The 19,448-nt window shown below is 45.8% G+C and overlaps 1 long non-coding RNA gene across 1 annotated transcript; it reads left to right on the forward strand.

Annotated features, from left to right (window-relative positions):
- The first annotated feature begins 483 nt into the window (after positions 1 to 483).
- On the forward strand, positions 484 to 11,845 carry LOC132813698 (uncharacterized). The gene is made up of 4 exons (XR_009644137.1): positions 484 to 585; positions 7,014 to 7,120; positions 9,432 to 9,522; positions 11,774 to 11,845. It is a non-coding gene; the product is annotated as an uncharacterized LOC132813698 (long non-coding RNA).
- The last annotated feature ends 7,603 nt before the right edge of the window (positions 11,846 to 19,448 follow it).

Below are 19,448 nucleotides of genomic sequence, written 5' to 3' on the forward strand. Positions count from 1 at the left end.
CAATGAGGAATTGCCTCAGCGGCTGCAGGCCTGAGTGAGCGCCGCCATCTTTATTCGGGACAAGGATTCACTGGACACGTGCGGAGCCGCCATCTTTGTAGGGGGCACGGTGCAGCCAGGCGCATGTGCAGCCTCTCTCTGGTACAGAGTCATTGTGATGACAGCAGCCAATCCTGCTCTGATTCACCTCTGGGCTCCCTCAGGACCACTTTGTCAATGTCCAGCTTCATCAGTCTCCAACCATGGGGGTATGTTTGGTTTGTAAATGAGTTTTTCACGGTGGCCCAGCCCCTGACCATGTGCTGCTCTATTATCAGATTACTTTTATCTTGAATATTTTTGACAGTCAATAATTCTTTTTTTCCAATAAGCAAGTGTATTTTCCTTCCATTTCTGACCATCAAATTCTGAACCATTTTCATTCCCTGTAATTCATTTTGCGCTCCCTGAAACATCAACTGTGTTTCTCCTTCCACAGATCCCAGTGATTAATGCCAAAGCCCTGTTGCCTGGGGAGAGGGTGATGTTTGACTTTCTTGTACAGCTGCAGTTTGTGGGGTGAAGGTGCTCCCACAATGTGGTTGGGTAAGAGACATTACAGATTATTCATTACAGCAACAGTGATGATTTGAAGATAATGTCCAAATCAAGAACAGTTTGTAGTTTTATTATCTTGCTTTCACAAAAATATTATTGAGGACTTTGGATATGAGGCCAGAGATGGAGATATTTGGTCAGGTGATCAAAAGCATTGCCAAAAAGTAGGTTTTGATGGATGTCTTAAAAGTGGAAAACAGACCTGTGAGGTTTTGTCTGCAAATTCCAGAACATGTTGCTTTAGCAACTGTAGAATCTGCCACACAGATGAAGTAATGAATTAACAAATCATTGGGAGTCTCAAAGAAAATGGGTTGTCGAGGTCTCAAAGGATGTGTGGTGAAGGGAGCTAGGGATGATCACAGCCAGGAATTATATGAAGAATAAGTTTTCTAAATTGTTGCTGTTTATGAATAGGAGCCTTTTGATGGATCAACATATTTTGGGAGAAGTGAGCACATGGGTGACAGTTTTCAATTTTTCTTGAGATTACAGAGAGGTTGAATTTGGGAGGCTGGCTAGGAGTGTGTTTGGATAATTAGGTCTGGAGATAACACACGATGGATGAGAGTTTCAGTATATGAGCTGAGATAAAGGTGGAATCAGCTAGATATAGTGGTGTTGGAGTGGGACTGGGCTGTCACCCTCACCTCACCTCTGGGATTCAGCTGGTTGTCAGGTTGTGAATCAGGCGGTAATACAATTGGGAGCTGAGTGTCCCTGGTGGAGCCTAAAATGAGTGTAACTCAGCTGGCTGTTGCTGAGCAGCTGCTGCTTGGTCGTCCTGCTAATGACTACTTCCATCATTTTACTGCTGATCGAGTTGAACTGATGGAGGGAAATTGCCTGGATTGGATTTGCCCTGTGTTTTTATTTCAACATCCCTGGGCAATGTTCCACATTGTCAGTAGATTCCAGTGCTTGAGCAGTACGTGGCTTGGTGGGTGGCAAGTTCTGGAGCACAAGCTATCAGTATTATTGCCAGAATGTTAGCAGGACACAAAGCCTTTACACTACTTAACCATTTTGTTGATATTATTCAAACTAAATCGAACTGGCTTAAAGCTCACATTTGTGATGTTAGGAACTGATGGAGAATGCTGTCATCTTATCTTTTGCATGGATGTTTGAAACCCCTCCATCAGTAAGGGTGGGGATATCTGTAGTGCTTCCTGCAACTAGTTGTTTAATTGTCCATTACCATTCACAACTGGGTGTGGCAGAACTGCAGAGCCCTGACCCACTGCATTGGATGTAGGATCACTTAGCTCTGTTGCTTGCTCCTGATGCTGTTTGATTATGCAGATAGTCCTGCTTGGTAGCTTCACCACGTTGGCACTTCATTTTTAGGTATGCCTGGTGCTGCTCATGGCATGCCCTCCTTTCCTGTCCATTGTGATGGGTAAGTGCAGGATGTACAAACCCATGAGATTACAGATTGTGCTGGAGTACAGTTCTGCTGCTGTTGTTATCCCACAGTGCCTCAGAGAGATCCAGTGTGAGTTCCTACATCTGTCCCATTTAACACGGTGATTGTAGCACTCAACACAAAGGAGGTTTTTCTCAACTTTATGGCGAGGCTTTGCCTCCAAAAGGACTGTGGAATGGTCGCTCTTACCGACACTGTGATGGACAGATGCATTTGCAGCTGGTAGATTCATAACGATAAGATGTAGTACCTTGTTCCCTCACCACCTGCTGCAAACCCCATTTGAACAGTTCTGTCCTTGAGGACTGAGACAGCTCAGTCTGAGCTACTCTCTCAGCTACTGAGTTAGACTCACCTTCCCAGAAGACCTTCGCTCCTACCTCACACCTCTAATATTCCATGTCTTTTTTTTCACTGGAGAAGGATGTGGAAGCTAGAGAGTTTGGAGAAATGAATAGTGAGAACTTGAAAAGTGTCTGTTACAGAGGAGGAGTTTCAGGATGTCTTAAATTGCATCAAGGTGGATAAAGCCTTGGGACCTGATCAGGTGTATTCCCGAAATTTGTGGGAAGCTCGGGAAGTGATTGCTGGGCCCCTCCCTGACATATTGGTATTATCGTTCGTGACAGGTGAGGTGCTGGAAGACGGGTGCCATTCTTTTTTTTTAAATAAAGGTGGTAACAAAAGGCCAAGGAACACGAGAACAGTGAGCCTGAAGTCAGTGGCAGGCAAGTTGTTGGAAGGGATTCTGAGGGACAGGATTTACATGTATTTGGAAAGATAAGGAATGATTAGAGAGTCAGCACGGCTTTGTGCGTGGGAAATTGTCGCTCTAACCTGATTGAGGTTTTTTTGAAGAAGTGCTAGGAAGATTGATGAAGACAGACTGTGGACATTGTCTATATGGGCATTGAACAAGGTTCCACAGAGCAGACTGGTTAGCAAGGTTAGATAACATGGAATGCAGGGAGAACTATCTATTTGGATACAAAACAGGCCTGAAGGTAGGGGACAGTTGGTGATGAAGGGTTGCTTTGTGGACTGGAAGTCTCTGAAAAGCAGTGTGCTGCAGGAATGGATATTGGGTCCTTAAATAAATGACTTGGATGTGAATATATGAGGTAGGTTTACAGAAAATACAAAATTGTAGGTGTAGTGGACAGTGAAGAAGGTTAGTTTAAAATACAACAGGATCTTGATCAGATGGGCCATTCGAGTGAGGAATGGCAGATGGAGTTCAATTTAGACAAATGTGAGCTGCTGCATTTTGGTAAGGCAAATCAGAACAGGACTTAATGTATTTAATGGTAAGTTCCTGGGGAGTGTTGCTGAAAAAAAGAGTTACATTGTTCCTTGAATGTAGAGTCGCAGGTCGGCAGGTAGTGAAGGTGGTGTTTGGTATGCTTATATTTATTGGTCAATGCATTGAATACAGAAGCTGGGACGTTATATTGTGGCTGGATAGGACATTTGACAATGAGAACCTTTTTCCACGTATGGAGTCCGCTATTACGAGGGGGCATAGCTTTAAATTAAGGGGAGGGAGGTATAGGACAGATGTTAGGGGTAGATTCTTTACTTAGCGAGTCGTGAGTTCATGGAATGCCCTGCCAGTAACAGTGGTGGACTCTCCCTTTTTATGGGCATTTAAAGGGGCATTGGATAGGCAAATGGAGGGTAGTGGGCTCGTGTCGGTTCGTTGGGCTTGGGTCAGCGCAACATCGAGGGTCAAAGGGCTTGGACTGCGCTGTATTTTTCTGTTCTTTGTTCTATGATAAAGCCATTTCAGGAATTCCGTTTTCAGTTCGAATTTTCCTGTTCTGAGGAGGATGTTGTGAAACTTGAAATGGTTCAGACAAGATTTACAAAGATTTGCTACAGTCGGAGGATTTGGGCTACACAGAGAGGCTAAATAGGCTGGGGTTAATTTCCCTTGAGAATCAAAGACGGAGAGGTGACATTTGGGAGATTTATAAAATCACGAGGGGCGTGGATATGGTGAACAGCTGGGGTCTTTTTTCCCCCCAGGTTAGGTGAGTCCAAAACAAGACCATGTGGGTTTAAGTTGAGAGGGCAAAGATTTAAAAGGGATCAAAGGGGCAACGTTTTCAAGCTGAGTGTGGTGTGTGAATGGAATGAGCTGCCAGATGAAGTAGTGGAGACTGATACAATTACAACATTGAAAAGGCATCCAATTGGGTACGTGATGAGGAAGGGTTTTGAGGAATTCAGACCAATATCCGACAAGTGGGACTCCGTTAGTTTAGGATTCCTAGTTGGCATGGGCGAATTGGTCCATTGTTTCTGTGCTGTACATCTCAGCACAGTTAATTCTTGGATCTGAGAAGGTTAAGCAGTGATTTCGACAAGGGGGACATTTGTTTCTAGGATATTTTAATTTGCAGAGAGAGGGGAATTGTTAACAATGTTACAATATTAGTAACTACTTGAAGTTAAATGGAAAATAATGTGAATATGTGACCTATATTTTACTGAGTGCATTCTGAGCATCTGGAACAGTCTGAACAGCGGGTGGACACAGATTCAGCAGGTGTTCTCAAACAGATTTGCAATTTTACTTCTTACGGAAAGATTGGGAGGCTGTGGGTAAATGCGAGGGGAGTTGGGACGGATTTGCAGCATCTCCAGAGGGAGAGCGTACAGCCTCAATGGGCTGAATAGCCCCCAGCCCCTGTGCTCTGTGATACTGCCCCATTCACTGTGAATGATGAAGCTCATCCCAAGGCAGAGAGAGCGAGGAGCCCACCACTCACCTCACAATGGGGGATGGCTTGATTGACGGCAGCTCCAGACCAATGGGAGGAGAGTCTGTGTGGCCCTGCAGCCAATGGGAGTGAATGAGGGGTGTGGCCAGCAAGACGACACCTGTCCATGAGCTGTGCAGGTGCAGTGTCACTGGGTGGGGGTGGGAGAGACAGCAGAGACTGGGACAGAGGCTGTCGGACCTGAATTACAAACTCCCGGTAAATTAAAACCAAAAGAACTGCAGATGCTGTAAATCAGAAACAACCACCAGAAGGTTCTGGAGAAGCTCAGCAGGTCTGGCAGCATCTGTGACGAGAAATCAGAGTTAACGTTTCAGATCCGGTGTCCCTGCCTCACAGCTGATGTTACTGTGAGAACAAATGTTGGTTTATATGCAGAAGGTAGGGTTTAGGGGAGGATGTAAGGAGTAAAGGATAGGTAGGGATAGAGCGAGAAGAATGGTTGGATAAAGGAGTAGATAACGATCTGGCTGGGGGAGGGTGATTAGCTGTTAATGGAGACTATTAATGGCTAACCATAGGTAGTGTGTAATGGCAGGCTGTGAGAACAAGGCCTAGTGTGTGGGGTAGGGGGCTAGGACGTGGGGTTGTTAAGCTGTGGTTAACCACTAACTGTCTCCGTTGTAATCTGTTCCCCACATGCATCACTCCACGATTGGAGCTGCAGATGGGTAGCACAGTGGTTAGCACTGTTGCATCACAGCGCCAGAGACCCGCATTCAATTCCCACTTCAGGCAACTGTCTGTGTGGAGTTTGCACATTCTCCCCGTGTCAGTGTGGGTTTCATCTGGGTGCTCCGGTTTCCTCCCACAGTCCAAAAGTGTGCAGATTAGGTGAATTGGCCATGCTAAATTGCCCGTAGTGTTAGATGTAGGGGATTGGGTCTGGGTGGGTTGCTCCTTAGAGGGTTGGTGTGGGCTTGTTGGGCCAAAGGGCCTGTTTCCACACTGTAAGTAATCTAATCTAAAAAAAACCTCTTGAATATATTTCCTAACCCCCTCTGTCCTCCTTTAATATGTATCTTAAAGTTGTTCTCTTTAATCAATGTTTCCAGCATTCGTGAAACACTTTAGGAGAATTGTCAGTGTGAAAGGCTCCATAAAATGCAGGTAGTTGTTGTTAATGTCTGACATCACGAGAAACAGGAATGAACCCTCACTCTTATACCTCTTATAAGAAGATGGGGCTGGGACTGGAAGACCAGGCAGTGCCTGTCGGTCCTTCAACCAATCAGAGTGAATGAGGGGCGTGGCTATAAGCAACCACGTGATCAGCTTCACTGGCAGCACAGTGTGTGTTGTGACCAAGGCATTGGAAATGTGTGAAGGTGCAGGGCAGGGTTAAGGAAAGACATATTGACCAGGAAGAGAAGGAAATTTTAATGGAACGTGCTGAGACGTTTTACAGAACTTAGTGCACATCGGAAAACACAAATCTGAAATTCCCAGGACCGTGTTTGTGGCAAACGGGAAAATGCTTCAAATGGTGAATGGTGCGAGTGAGCGCCCCCACCTTTATTGGGGGCAGTGGTTCATGGGACATGTGTGTGGCAGCCAACTTTGTGAGGGGCAAGCTGCAGGGGGACACATGCACAGCTTTGCCTGGCAGGGAGTGATAGGGCAGGGTTTAGAGTGTCAGAGTCAGGGTGTTTTCAATGTCAGAGTGTGATGCTGGAAAAGCACAGCAGGTCAGGCAGCAGCCAATCGGTGGGATGGAAGATGGACAAGAACGTGGTGCAGAGTTGGAAGGCTGGATCTGGGATAAGATGGGGGGGGAGTGGAAATGAGGAAACTGGTGAAATCCACATTGATCCCATGTGGTTGGAGGATCCGAACACAGAAGATGAGGCATTCTTCCTCCAGGCATCAGATGCCTGGGATTTGGCGGTGGAGGTGGCCCAGGCCCTGCATGTCCTTGGTGGAGCGGGAAGGGGAGTTAAAGTGTTGGGAAAGAGGGTGTTTTACTGTTCCTTTCACACACCTTTTGTAAGTTAACTTTCCTCTGTTGCCCAACCCCTGACAACGTGCTGCTCTCTAAACGGACTGAATTTTCCACAATCACTTTGCCAGTGAATCATTCCTTTTTACAACAAAAGAGTGCATTTCCCTTCCATTTCTGACCATCAAATTCTGCAACATTTTCATTCCCTGTAATACATTTAGCACTCCCTGAAACATCAACTGTGTTTCTCCTTCCACAGATCCCAGTGATTAATGCCAAAGCCCCATTGCCTGGGGAGAGGGTGATGTTTGACTTCCTTGTACAGCTGCAGTTTGTGTGGTGAAGGTGCTCCCACAATGTGGTTGGGTAAGAGACATTACAGATTATTCACTCAGCGACAGAGAAAAGTTGCAAATGTATGTGCAAATCAACAACAGTTCGTATTTTTATCATTTTTATAATTTCACAGAAATATTATTGATAATTTCTGACATTAGGCAACAGATGGGTATATTAGGTCAGGTGATCAAAAGAATTGCCAAATAAGCAGCTTTTCGGGAATACCTTAAAGGAGAAAAACAGATATGAAAGGATTAGGATAGGAATTCCAGACCGTGTTGCCTTGGCAACAGTAGAAACAGCCAATCCGGTGAAGCAATGAATAAACACATCGTTGGGAGTCTGACAGAAAATGAGTTGTCGAGATCTCACAGGTTGTGTGGTGCAGGGAGACAGGGATGTTCACAGCCAGGAATTACATTGAGTGAGAATTTGAAGTTGCTTATAAACGGGAGCCTTTTGTTGGATCAACAAGTTATAGAGCAAGCAAACACTTGGGCAGTAGAGTTTAAGATATTCTTGATATTATATGTAAGTTGAATGTGGGAGGCTGGCCAGGAGTGTGTTTGGATAATGGAGTCTGGAGATAACACAGGGATGGAGCAAGTATTTCAGTAAATGAGCTGAGACTAGGGTGGGGTTGGGTGATCTCACGAATGGAGAAATAGAATGAAGAGTCAGGCTCCTCCTCCTCATCATCATCATCACTCCCCCTCACCAATTCACAGATATTGTTCCTTGTTCTGTCTGTCTTTTCTAGTTATGTCCTGCTCACCCATTCTGCTACTAACTAATATTTGACTTCAAGGTTGTTGGAAAATCCTTCTCCATCTCCACTCTCCCTTTCCTTTCTGAAGTCCTTGTATTTGGTGTAACTCAAAGATCTATCCTTGGTCCCTCCAGTTTCTCACCTACATATTGCCAGGAGGTGACATCGTCCAAAACCACTGTTAGGTTTCACATGTACACTGACAATGTCCAGCTCTACCTCCCCATCATCCCTCTCCATTGCTCCACTGTTATTCCGTTATCAAACTGTTTGCCACACTCCCACTACGCGATTAGCTGCAATTTCCTCCAATGAAACATTGCAATGGTTCAACCCATTGCCTTCAGTTGCTATTACAAATTCCTTTCCCTTACTGCAGAGCCTCCCTCTCTCACTGGGAATTGAGGCAAAACTACACTCTTCACAATATTGCTCTGCTATTCTGACCCCAAGGTGACCTTCTGCTCAGACATCTACACAATCCCAAGCAGCAGGAATTCCAATCTGTAAAATTTTGCTTGTCTCCCCCTCGCCCGTAGGAAGCCGATATGTTTGAAAGAGTTCACTTCTCATTCTTCCCAAATCGAGTGAGTAGAGTCCCGACTTCTTCAGCCTTTTCTTCAAAGAGAATCCCTTCAAACCAAGGATCATCCCAGTCAACCTTCTCTGAATGCCTCCGATGAAGTGATGTATTACCTTAAATAAAGGAACCAAAACTTCTCTCATCACTCCAGATGTGGTCTCACTCACACTGCATAAAGTTGCTCTCCGGTATATACTTTAAACTCTTATACTGCAAATCCCTTGAAATCAGGAGCAATATTCCGTTCCCCTTCCTGATGACCTGGTGTAACTTTGTGCTAGCTTGCTTTGTTTCCTGCACATTTACCTCTTGGTCCCTTTGTGGTGCAGCTTTCTACAGTTTCCCCCAATTAAATAGTCCTCTGTTCTTTTTATTATCTCCTCCAAAATGAACAACTTCACATCTTCCCAAGTGATACTCCATTTGCCAACTTGTTGCCCAATTCTCCAATGGATCCCTCTGTGTAAACTGTTCATAATCCTTTTGGAACTTTACTGTTATGCCTTTCCTAGGAGATTTTCCCCATCATTCTTCTAAACTTTTCCTGGGAACACTGGGCAGTGGGAAGCATACAGAGGTGCTGTCTTTTACGGGATACTCTATGGAATGACTGGGAGGAGCTTACTGCCTATCTGGTCAGAATGGTGACAACTTGCCCCTGAAGCTGCATGAGCCTTTCACCCCCCCGCCATGTGTTATTGATGAGGCACAGCGGCAGCACAGAAGGAAAGAAGAAGCAGCAAATCCTGCTCTCCACATCTCACTAAAACTTGGAACATTCTCTCCCATGTGTCAAAGATCTGCCCTGTTCAGTCACATGAAGTCCCAAGATGGAAACTGATAGAAACCCACATACATTTCCCCCTGAGCTGACTGCTGACCTCCACAAGGGGTAATGTGTCCAGTCATCCTGGGCCAGGAGGAGGGGATGGTGCGGGTCTCTAACCTGATCTGACAGTGACGGATTTTATAAACTTGTATTACAGGTGGACATTCAGATGGTAACCTCAGTATTTGTAACACCAAACTCTGACAGAATTACTCAATTCATCAGGACCTGGATATTTGCATTTAGTTGTGAGTATTGTGTTCCAGCTCATTCCTATTTGATGCATAAAAGTTCTCCTTTCAATCAAACCATCCTGTCAATAGATCTCCCCCAAGTCTTTCATATATGTCTTGTCAACAGTTTATGAAGAGCTGATGAGTGTAAGGTTGATTATTCTAATGTATAATTTCTGTAAACCCCTCTGTCACAGTGCAGCCACAATTTCCTCTGCTACAAGGAGAACAACCTCAGTTTCCCCAAACCCCTGATTCCCCAATGTCTGTTTGCTCTCTCTAAGGTACACATCAGGATTGTGTTGGAACATTCTCCACTTGCCTGCATCAGTGCAGCCCCCAACAATATTAAAGAAAGTGAACATCCTCCAGGACAAAGCACTGTGCCTGAGTAGTGTCCCATCCCCCACCTTCAGCATTCCCTCTCCCCACCCCCGGGGTACAGTGGAATCACTGTGTAAAAGGGAAAGGCAGCATTGTCCTCCCAGACCATAGGACTGCTCTCTCATTAGGGAGAAATGTCTGGTGGTGGGTTTAACCTGAAGGTTACCCAGCCCAGGCAAGGGGAGAGGTTAGAAAGGAGAGTCCATCTATTGTAGATGGATATTCTTGATCTGTACCATTAACACCCATGTTCCTGCAACTAAAATCCCCCATGCCTTGAACCATCCTGGTAAATCTCCTGTGCCCCCTCTCAGGGATCCTGCCATCCTTCCCAATGTGTGGGCGATCTCTGGTTTGCACAGACCCAGCTGCTCTGTGTTCCTGTGGGTAATGTCATTATAGAACAACAGTTGCACTAAACCTCACTGTCTGTGAGGGTGGCAGACACAAATCCCAAAAACATTTAAGATGTATTTAGTGTGCACTTGTGATGCCATGATAGAGGAGACTTTTCCACAAGTACTGGAAAATAGATCAGGATAGTTCGGTGGTAGTTTCCTTTCTCACAGATGGATCACCAGAGTATTTTTCTGTTCTGTATACAGCTGAGATGTTTATGACAGGAATATGACAGGCTCCATTGGACATCAGGTCAGAAAAGGTGATACTAGAATAGATGACACATGGTTGGTCGATGTTTTTGGGAGGTAAGTGAGACGGAGAGTTTTAAGATGAAATTCAGAAGCTCAGCTCAGGAATCAGAAAGGGCCATCATCAAGTGAGAAATAAAAATTGGGTGTCCTGGAGGCTGGAAATAAAGAAAGGCACATATCGCAAAGTTTTCAGAGAGGGGAGGGGATTAGAGATAGGGAGCATAATAAATCTGGAGGGCATGAAAGTTGGAAAGTATTCTGAGGATGGAGGATGTTACAAAGATAGATATTTATGATAGAAATTTTTGGGGTTTGAGGCTGGAGAGGAATTATTGAGATATGGAAGAGTTGTAAGGCTGGATGAGGTGGCATTGACAGGGAGAGTTCCGAGCACACAGGAATTTACAGAGGTAGGAGCGTAAGAGTCATAAAGTTATACAGCACTGACACAGACCCTGTGATCCAACCAGTCCGTGTTGACCATAATTTTGATCTGAACTAATCGCATTTGCCTTCACTTGGTCCAAATCCATCCTAGCATTCCCGATCGATATACGGGTCCAAATGTTTTTTCCTCTTTAGAATCCCATTCCCCTACCCTTTTTCCTCTACATATACCCCTGACTAATTCACTAAACCCAATCATCCCTGAACACGATGGGCAATTGAGCACAGCCAGTTCACCTACCTTGTATATCTGTGGCTTGTGGGAAGAAATGGGAGCACCTGGAGGAACACACGCTGACATGGGGAAGAATATCCAAACTCCACATGGACAGCCACCCAATGCAGGAATTGAACCTGTGTCCCTGGTGCTGTGAGGCAGCCCTGCTAGCCATTGAGCCACTGTGCTACCCTGAAACTGTAATTGTATTCACAGCTTCCACATCCTCTGCAAGTATATTCCACACGTGAACCATTCTCTATGCAAAAACAAAAAAATAAATACCAAACGTCGTTTTAAAGCTTTCCTCCTCTCACTTTAAAATGTATATACCCAGTCTTGAATCGCACCCCCTCCTGGAAAGGGCACCTGTTGTTCACATTACTGATAGTCTTCAGCATTTTCTAAATCTCTAATAAGGTCACCCCTCAGCCTCCTACGCTCCAGTGAAAGAAGTCCCAGCCTATCCAGACTCTGCTTAAAATTCAAACCATCCATTCCCATTAACCTATTGGTAAAACTCTTCTGAACTCGCTCCAGTTTAATAATATCCTTCCCATGACAGCACAACCAGAACTGGGCACAGTATTCCAGAAGAGGCCTCCCCAACATCCTGTACAACCTCAACATCCCGTCCCAACTCCTCTCCTCTGAGGTCTGAGCAATGAAGGTAAATGTGCTAAACACCTTTTTAACAAACCTGTCTACATGTGACACATACTTCAAAAATCTGAACACCGAGGTCTCTTTATTCTATACCACTTCTCATGGCCTGACTTTTAATGAGTGTAACTCATGCCTTTTTTTTAAAATCAAGATGTACCATTTTGTATTTATTCCAATCCAAAACATCCTTCGAGTATAAAGGCAGTAGGAGTATACTGAAGAGGGAAATCAGGAGGGTAAAAAGGGGACAGGATACAGCTTTGGCGAATGGGGTTGATGTAATCGTGGAGTGATGTATGTGGGGAACAGTTTACAACGGAGACAGTTAGTGGCTAACCATAGCTTAACAACCCCATATCCTAGCCCCCTACCCCACACACTAGGCCTTGTTCTCACAGCCTGTCATTACACACTACCTATGGTTTGTGACTAATAGTCTCCACTAACAGCTAGTCACCCTCCCCCAGCCAGATCGTTATCTACTCCTTTATCCAACCACTCTTCTCACTCTATCCCTACCTGTCCTTTACTCCTTACATCCTCCCCTAAACCCGACCTTCTGCATATAAACCAACATTTGTTCTCACAGTAACATCAGCTGTGAGGATGGGACACCGGATCTGAAACGTTGACTCTGATTTCTCGTCACAGATGCTGCCAGACCTGCTGAGCTTCTCCAGAACCTCCTGGTTGTTGTTTCTGATTTACAGCATCTGCAGTTCTTTTGGTTTTAATTTACCAGGAGTCTGTAATTCAGGTCCAGCAGCCTCTGTCCCAGTCTCTGCTGTCTCTCCCACCCCCACCCAGTGACACTGCACCTGCACAGCTCATGGACAGGCGTTGTCTTGCTGGCCACACCCCTCATTCACTCCCATTGGCTGCAGGACCACACAGACTCTCCTCCCATTGGTCTGGAGCTGCCGTCAATCAAGCCATCCCCCATTGTGAGGTGAGTGGTGGGCTCTTCGCTCTCTCTGCCTTGGGATGAGATTCATACTTCACAGTGAATAGGGCAGTATCACAGAGCACAGGGGCTGGGGGCTATTCAGCCCATTGAGGCTGTACTCTCTCCCTCTGGAGATGCTGCAAATCCGTCCCAACTCCCCTCGCATTTACCCACAGCCCCCCAATCTTTCCGTAAGAAGTAAAATTGCAAATCTGTTTGAGAACACCTGCTGAATCTGTGTCCACCCGCTGTTCAGACTGTTCCAGATGCTCAGAATGTCCTCAGTAAAATATAGGTCACACATTCACATTATTTTCCATTTAACTTCAAGTAGTTACTAATATTGTGACATTGTTAACAATTCCCCTCTCTCTGCAAACTAAAATATCCTAGAAACAAATCTCCCCCTTGTCGAAATCACTGCTTAACCTTCTCAGCTCCAAGAATTATCTGTGCTGAGATGTACAGCTCAGAAAAAATGGACCAATTCGCCCATGCCAACTAGGAATCCTAAACTAACGGAGTCCCACTTGCCAGATATTGGTCTGAATTCCTCAAAACCCTTCCTCATCACGTACCCAATCGGATGCCTTTTAAATGTTGTAATTGTATCAGTCTCCACTACTTCATCTGGCAGCTCATTCCATTCACACACCACACTCAGCTTGAAAACGTTGCCCCTTTGATCCCTTTTAAATCTTTGCCTTCTCAACTTAAACCCACATGGTCTTGTTTTGGACTCACCTAACCTGGGGGGGGAAAAAGACCCCAGCTGTTCACCATATCCACGCCCCTCGTGATTTTATAAATCTCCCAAATGTCACCTCTCAGTCTTTGATTCTCAAGGGAAATTAACCCCAGCCTATTTAGCCTCTCCGTGTAGCCCAAATCCTCCAACTGTAGCAAATCTTTGTAAATCTTGTCTGAACCATTTCAAGTTTCACAACATCCTTCTCAGAACAGGAAAATTCGAACTGAAAACGGAATTCCAGAAATGGCTTTATCATAGAACAAAGAACAGAAAAATACAGCGCAGTACAGGCCCTTTGACCCTCGATGTTGCGCTGACCCAAGCCCACCTAACCTACACGAGCCCACTATCCTCCATTTGCCTATCCAATGCCCGTTTAAATGCCCATAAAAAGGGAGAGTCCACCACTGCTACTGGCAGCACATTCCATGAACTCACGACTCGCTGAGTAAAGGATCTACCCCTAACATCTGTCCTATGCCTACCTTCCCTTAATTTAAAGCTATGCCCCCTTGTAATAGCTGACTTCATACGTGGAAAAAGGTTCTCATTGTCAAATGTCCTATCCAGCCACAATATAACGTCCCAGCTTCTGTATTCAATGCATTGACCAATAAATATAAGCATACCAAACACCACCTTCACTACCTGCCGACCTGCGACTCTACATTCAAGGAACAATGTAACTCTTTTTTCAGAAACACTCCCCAGGAACTTACCATTAAATACATTAAGTCCTGTCCTGGTTTGCCTTACCAAAATGCAGCAGCTCACATTTGTCTAAATTGAACTCCATCTGCCATTCCTCACTCGAATGGCCCATCTGATCAAGATCCTGTTGTATTTTAAACTAACCTTCTTCACTGTCCACTACACCTACAATTTTGTATTTTCTGTAAACCTACCTCATATATTCACATCCAAGTCATTTATTTAAGGACCCAATATCCATTCCTGCAGCACACTGCTTTTCAGAGACTTCCAGTCCACAAAGCAACCCTTCATCACCACCCACTGTCTCCTACCTTCAAGCCTGTTTTGTATCCAAATAGATAGTTCTCCCTGCATTCCATGTTATCTAACCTTGCTAACCAGTCTGCTCTGTGGAACCTTGTTCAATGCCCATATAGACAATGTCCACAGTCTGTCTTCATCAATCTTCCTAGCACTTCTTCAAAAAAAACTCAATCAGGTTAGAGCGACAATTTCCCACGCACAAAGCCATGCTGACTCTCTAATCATTCATTGTCTTTCCAAATACATGTGAATCCTGTCCCTCAGAATCCCTTCCAACAACTTGCCTGCCACTGACTTCAGGCTCACTGTTCTCGTGTTCCTTGGCCTTTTGTTACCACCTTTTTTTAAAAAAAAAGAATGGCACCCGTCTTCCATCACCTCACCTGTCACGAACGATAATACCAATATGTCAGGGAGGGGCCCAGCAATCACTTCCTGAGCTTCCCACAAATTTCTGGAACACACCTGATCAGGTCCCAAGGCTTTATCCACCTTGATGCAATTTAAGACATCCTGAAACTCCTCCTCTGTAACAGACACTTTTCAAGTTCTCACTATTCATTTCTCCAAACTCTCCAGCTTCCACATCCTTCTCCAGTGAAAAAAAGGCATGGAACATTACAGGTGCGAGGTAGGAGCGAAGGACTTCTGGGAAGGTGAGTCTAACTCAGTAGCTGAGAGAGTAGCTCAGACTGAGCTGTCTCAGTCCTCAAGGACGTAACTGTTCAAATGGGGTTTGCAGCAGCTGGTGAGGGAACCAGCAAGAGGGAAAAAGATACTACATCTTATCGTTATGAATCTACCAGCTGCAAATGCATCTCTCCATGACAGTATCGGTAAGAGCAACCATCCCACAGTCCTTTTGGAGACAAAGCCTCGCCATAAAGTTGAGAAAAAAAAGTTGAGTGGTACTATCACCATGCTAAATGTGACAGATGTAGGAACTCAAACTGGATCTCTCTGAGACACTGTGGGATAACAACAGCAGCAGAACTGTACTCTAGCACAATCTGTAATCTCACATGTTTGTAAATCCCACTCTCACCCATCACAACGGACAGGAAAGGAGGGTATGCCATGAGCAGCACCAGGCATACCTAAAAATGAAGTACCAACCTGGTGAAGCTACCAAGCAGGACTATCTGCATAATCAAACAGCATCAGCAGCAAGCAACAGAGCTAAGTAATCCTACATCCAATGGAGTGGATCAGGGCTCTGCAGTTCTGCCACACCCAGTTGTGAATGGTAATAGACAATTAAACAACTAGTTGCCGGAAGCACCACAGATATCCCCACCCTTACTGATGGAGGGGTCTCACACATCCATGCAAAAGATGACAGCATTTGCAGCAATTTTCAGCCAGATTCAAAGTGGGATGATCCATCTCAGCCTTCTCCAGTGGTTCCTCACATCACAGATGTGAGCGTTAAGCCAATTCAATTTACTTTGAATAATATCAACAGAATGGTTAAGTAGTGTAAAGGCTTAGGGTCCTGCTAACATTCTGGCAATAATACTGATAGCTTGTGCTCCAGAACTTGCCACCCACCAAGCCACATACCGCTCCAGCACTGGAATCTACCATCAATGTGGAACATTGCCCAAATAAAAACACAGGGCAAATCCAATCTCGGCAATTTCCCTCCATCAGTCCAACTCGATCAGCAGTAAAGCGATGGAAGTAGTCCTTAGCTGGACAACCAAGCATCAGCTGCTCAGGAACAGCCAGCTGAGTGACACTCATTTTAGGCTCCACCAGGGCCACTCAGCTCCCGATTGTGTTACTGCCCTGATTCACAACCTGACAACCAGCTGAATCGCAGAGGTGAGATGAGAGTGACAGCCCAGTCCCACTCCAACACCACTAGTTCTAGCTGATTCTACCCTTGTCTCAGCTCATATACTTTCATCCATCGTGTGTTATCTCCAGACTTCATTATCCAAACACACTCCTAGCCAGCCTCCCAAATTCAACCTCTCTGTAATCTCAAGAAAAACTGAAAACTGTGCTCACTTCTCCCAAAACATGTTGATCCATCTAAAGCCTCCTATTCATAAGCAACAACAATTTAGAAAACTCACTCTTCATATAATTCCTGGCTGTGATCATCCCTAGCTCCCTTCACCACACATCCTTTGAGACGTCAACAATCCATTTTCTTCGAGACTCCCAATGATTTGTTAATTCATTATTTCAATTGTTTGGCTGATTCTACAGTTGCTAAAGCACCATGTTCTGGAATTTGCAGACAAAACCTCACAGGTCTGCTTTCCACCTTTAAGACATCCCTCAAAACCTACTTTTTGGCAATGCTTTTGGTCACCTGAAAAAAAATCTCCATCTCTGGCCTCATATCTAAAGTCCTCAATAATATTTTTGTGAAAGCATGATAATAAAACTACAAACTGTTCTTGATTTGGACATTATCTTCAAATCATCACTGTTGCTGTAATGAATAATCTGTAATGTCTCTTACGCAACCACATTGTGGGAGCACCTTCACCACACAAACTGCAGCTGTACAAGAAAGTCAAACATCACCCTCTCCACAGGCAACAGGGCTTTGGCATTAATCACTGGGATCTGTGGAAGGAGAAACACAGTTGATGTTTCAGGGAATGCAAAATGAATTACAGGGAATGAAAATGGTTCAGAATTTGACAGTCAGAAATTGAAGGAAAATACACTTGCTTATTGGAAAAAATAATTCTTGACTGTCAAAAATATTCAAAAAAAAAGTAATCTGATAATAGAGCAGCACATGGTCAGGGGCTGGACCACAGTGAAAAATTCATTGACAAAGGATCTATAAATGTAATAATAAAATACTAAACAGACCAAACATACCCCCATGGTTGGAGACTGAGGAAGCTAGATATTGACAAAGTGGTCCTGAGGGAGCCCAGAGGTGAATCAGAGCAGGATTGGCTGCTGTCATCACAATGACTCTGTACCAGAGAGAGGCTGCACATGCGCCTGGCTGCACCGTGCCCCCTACAAAGATGGCGGCTCCGCACGTGTCCAGTGAATCGTTGTCCCGAATAAAGATGGCGGCGCTCACTCAGGCCTGCAGCCGCTGAGGCCATTCTCCATTTACTGCAAACACGGGACTGGGACGTTCAAATTTGTGTTTTCCGACGTGCACAATTTGTTTGTAAAACCTCTCCGCTCATAGCAACACAGTTTTTCTCCCATTTCCCTGTTTATTTCTTTCCTTACCGTCTCCTTTCTCTCCATAACTTCCCGAGCATTTATTACAGCGACTCTGTGTCGGGCGCGAGGGTGATCACGTGGTTCACAATAGCTCCGCCCTTCATTGACTGTGATTGGTTGGAGGATCAACCTCCGGCTCCGCCCACCGTCCTTTCATTGGTCCGGTGCTGACATCAATCACCCGGGGTCACTGTTGGCTGGAGCATGCGCAGTGTGTCCTGCTTGTGCTGAGATGTTGGGTCATGTGATGGGAGGTAACAACAATGACTGCAGATGCTGGAACCCAGATTCTGGGTCAGTGGTGCTGGAGGAGCACAGCAGTTCATGCAGCATCCAAAGGGCAGAGAAAAAGCCCTTCATCAGGAATAAAGGCAGTGAGCCTGAAGCGTGGAGAGATAAGCGAGAGGAGGGTGGGGAGAAAGTAGCATAGAGTCCAATGGGTGAGTGAGGGAGAGGATGGAGGTGACAGGTCAGGGAGGAGAGGGTGGAGTGGATAGGTGGGAAAGAAGACAGGCAGGTAGGGCAAGGCCGGACAAGTCATGGGGACAGTGCTGAGCTGGAAGTTTGAATTAGGGTGAGGTGGGGGAAGGGGAAATGAGGAAACTGTTGAAGTCCACATTGATGCCCTGGGGTTGAAGTGTTCTGAGGCGGAAGATGAGGCGTGCTTCCTCCAGGCGTCTGGTAGTGAGGGAGCCCTGGTGAAGGAGGCCCAGGACCTCCATGTCCTCAGCAGAGTGGGAGAGGGGAGTTGAAATGTTGGGCCACGGGGCAGTGTGATGGATTGGTGGGGGTGTCCTGGAGATGTTCCCTGAAGCACTCTGCTAGGAGGCGCCCCCAGTCTCCCCAGTGTAGAGGAGACCACATCGGGAGCAACGGATACAATAAATGAAATTAGTGGATGTGCAGATAAAATTTTGATGGGTGTGGAAGGCTCCTTTAGGGCCTTGGTTAGAGGTGAGGGAGGAGGTGTGGGCACAGGTTTTACAGTTCCTGTGGTGGCGGGGGAAAGTGCCAGGATGGGAGGATTAGATTACCTACAGTGTGGAAACAGGCCCTTCGGCCCAACAAGTCCACACCGACCCGCTGAAGCGCAACCCACCCATACCCCTACACTTACCCCTTCACCTAACACTACGGGCAATTTAGCATGGCCAATTCACCAAACCTGCACATCTTTGTACTGTGGGAGGAAACCGGAGCACCCGGAGGAAACCCACGCAGACACGGGGAGAATGTGCAAACTCCACACATTCAGTCGCCTGAGGTGGGAATTGAACCCAGGTCTCTGGCGCTGAGGCATCAGTGCTAACCACTGTGCCACCGTGCCGCCCCGTGCCGTGCCGAGGGTGGGTTGTTGGGGGGCGTGGACCTGACCAGGTAGTCACGGAGGGAACGGTCTTTGCGGAAGGCGAGAAGGGGTGGGGAGGGAATATATATTCCTGGTGGTGGGGTCTTTTTGGAGGTGTTGGAAATGTCGGTGGATGATTTGGTTTATGCAAAGGTTTATAGGGTGGAAGGTGAGTCCCAGGGGCGTTTTGTCCTTGTTACGGTTGGAGGGGTGGGGTGTGGAGGGCGGAGGTGCGGGATGTGGACGAGATGTGTTGGAGGACATCTTTAACGACGTGGGAAGGAAAATTGCAGTCT

Source organism: Hemiscyllium ocellatum, unplaced genomic scaffold, assembly GCF_020745735.1.
Source record: "Hemiscyllium ocellatum isolate sHemOce1 unplaced genomic scaffold, sHemOce1.pat.X.cur. scaffold_439_pat_ctg1, whole genome shotgun sequence".
Taxonomy (NCBI): domain Eukaryota; kingdom Metazoa; phylum Chordata; class Chondrichthyes; order Orectolobiformes; family Hemiscylliidae; genus Hemiscyllium; species Hemiscyllium ocellatum.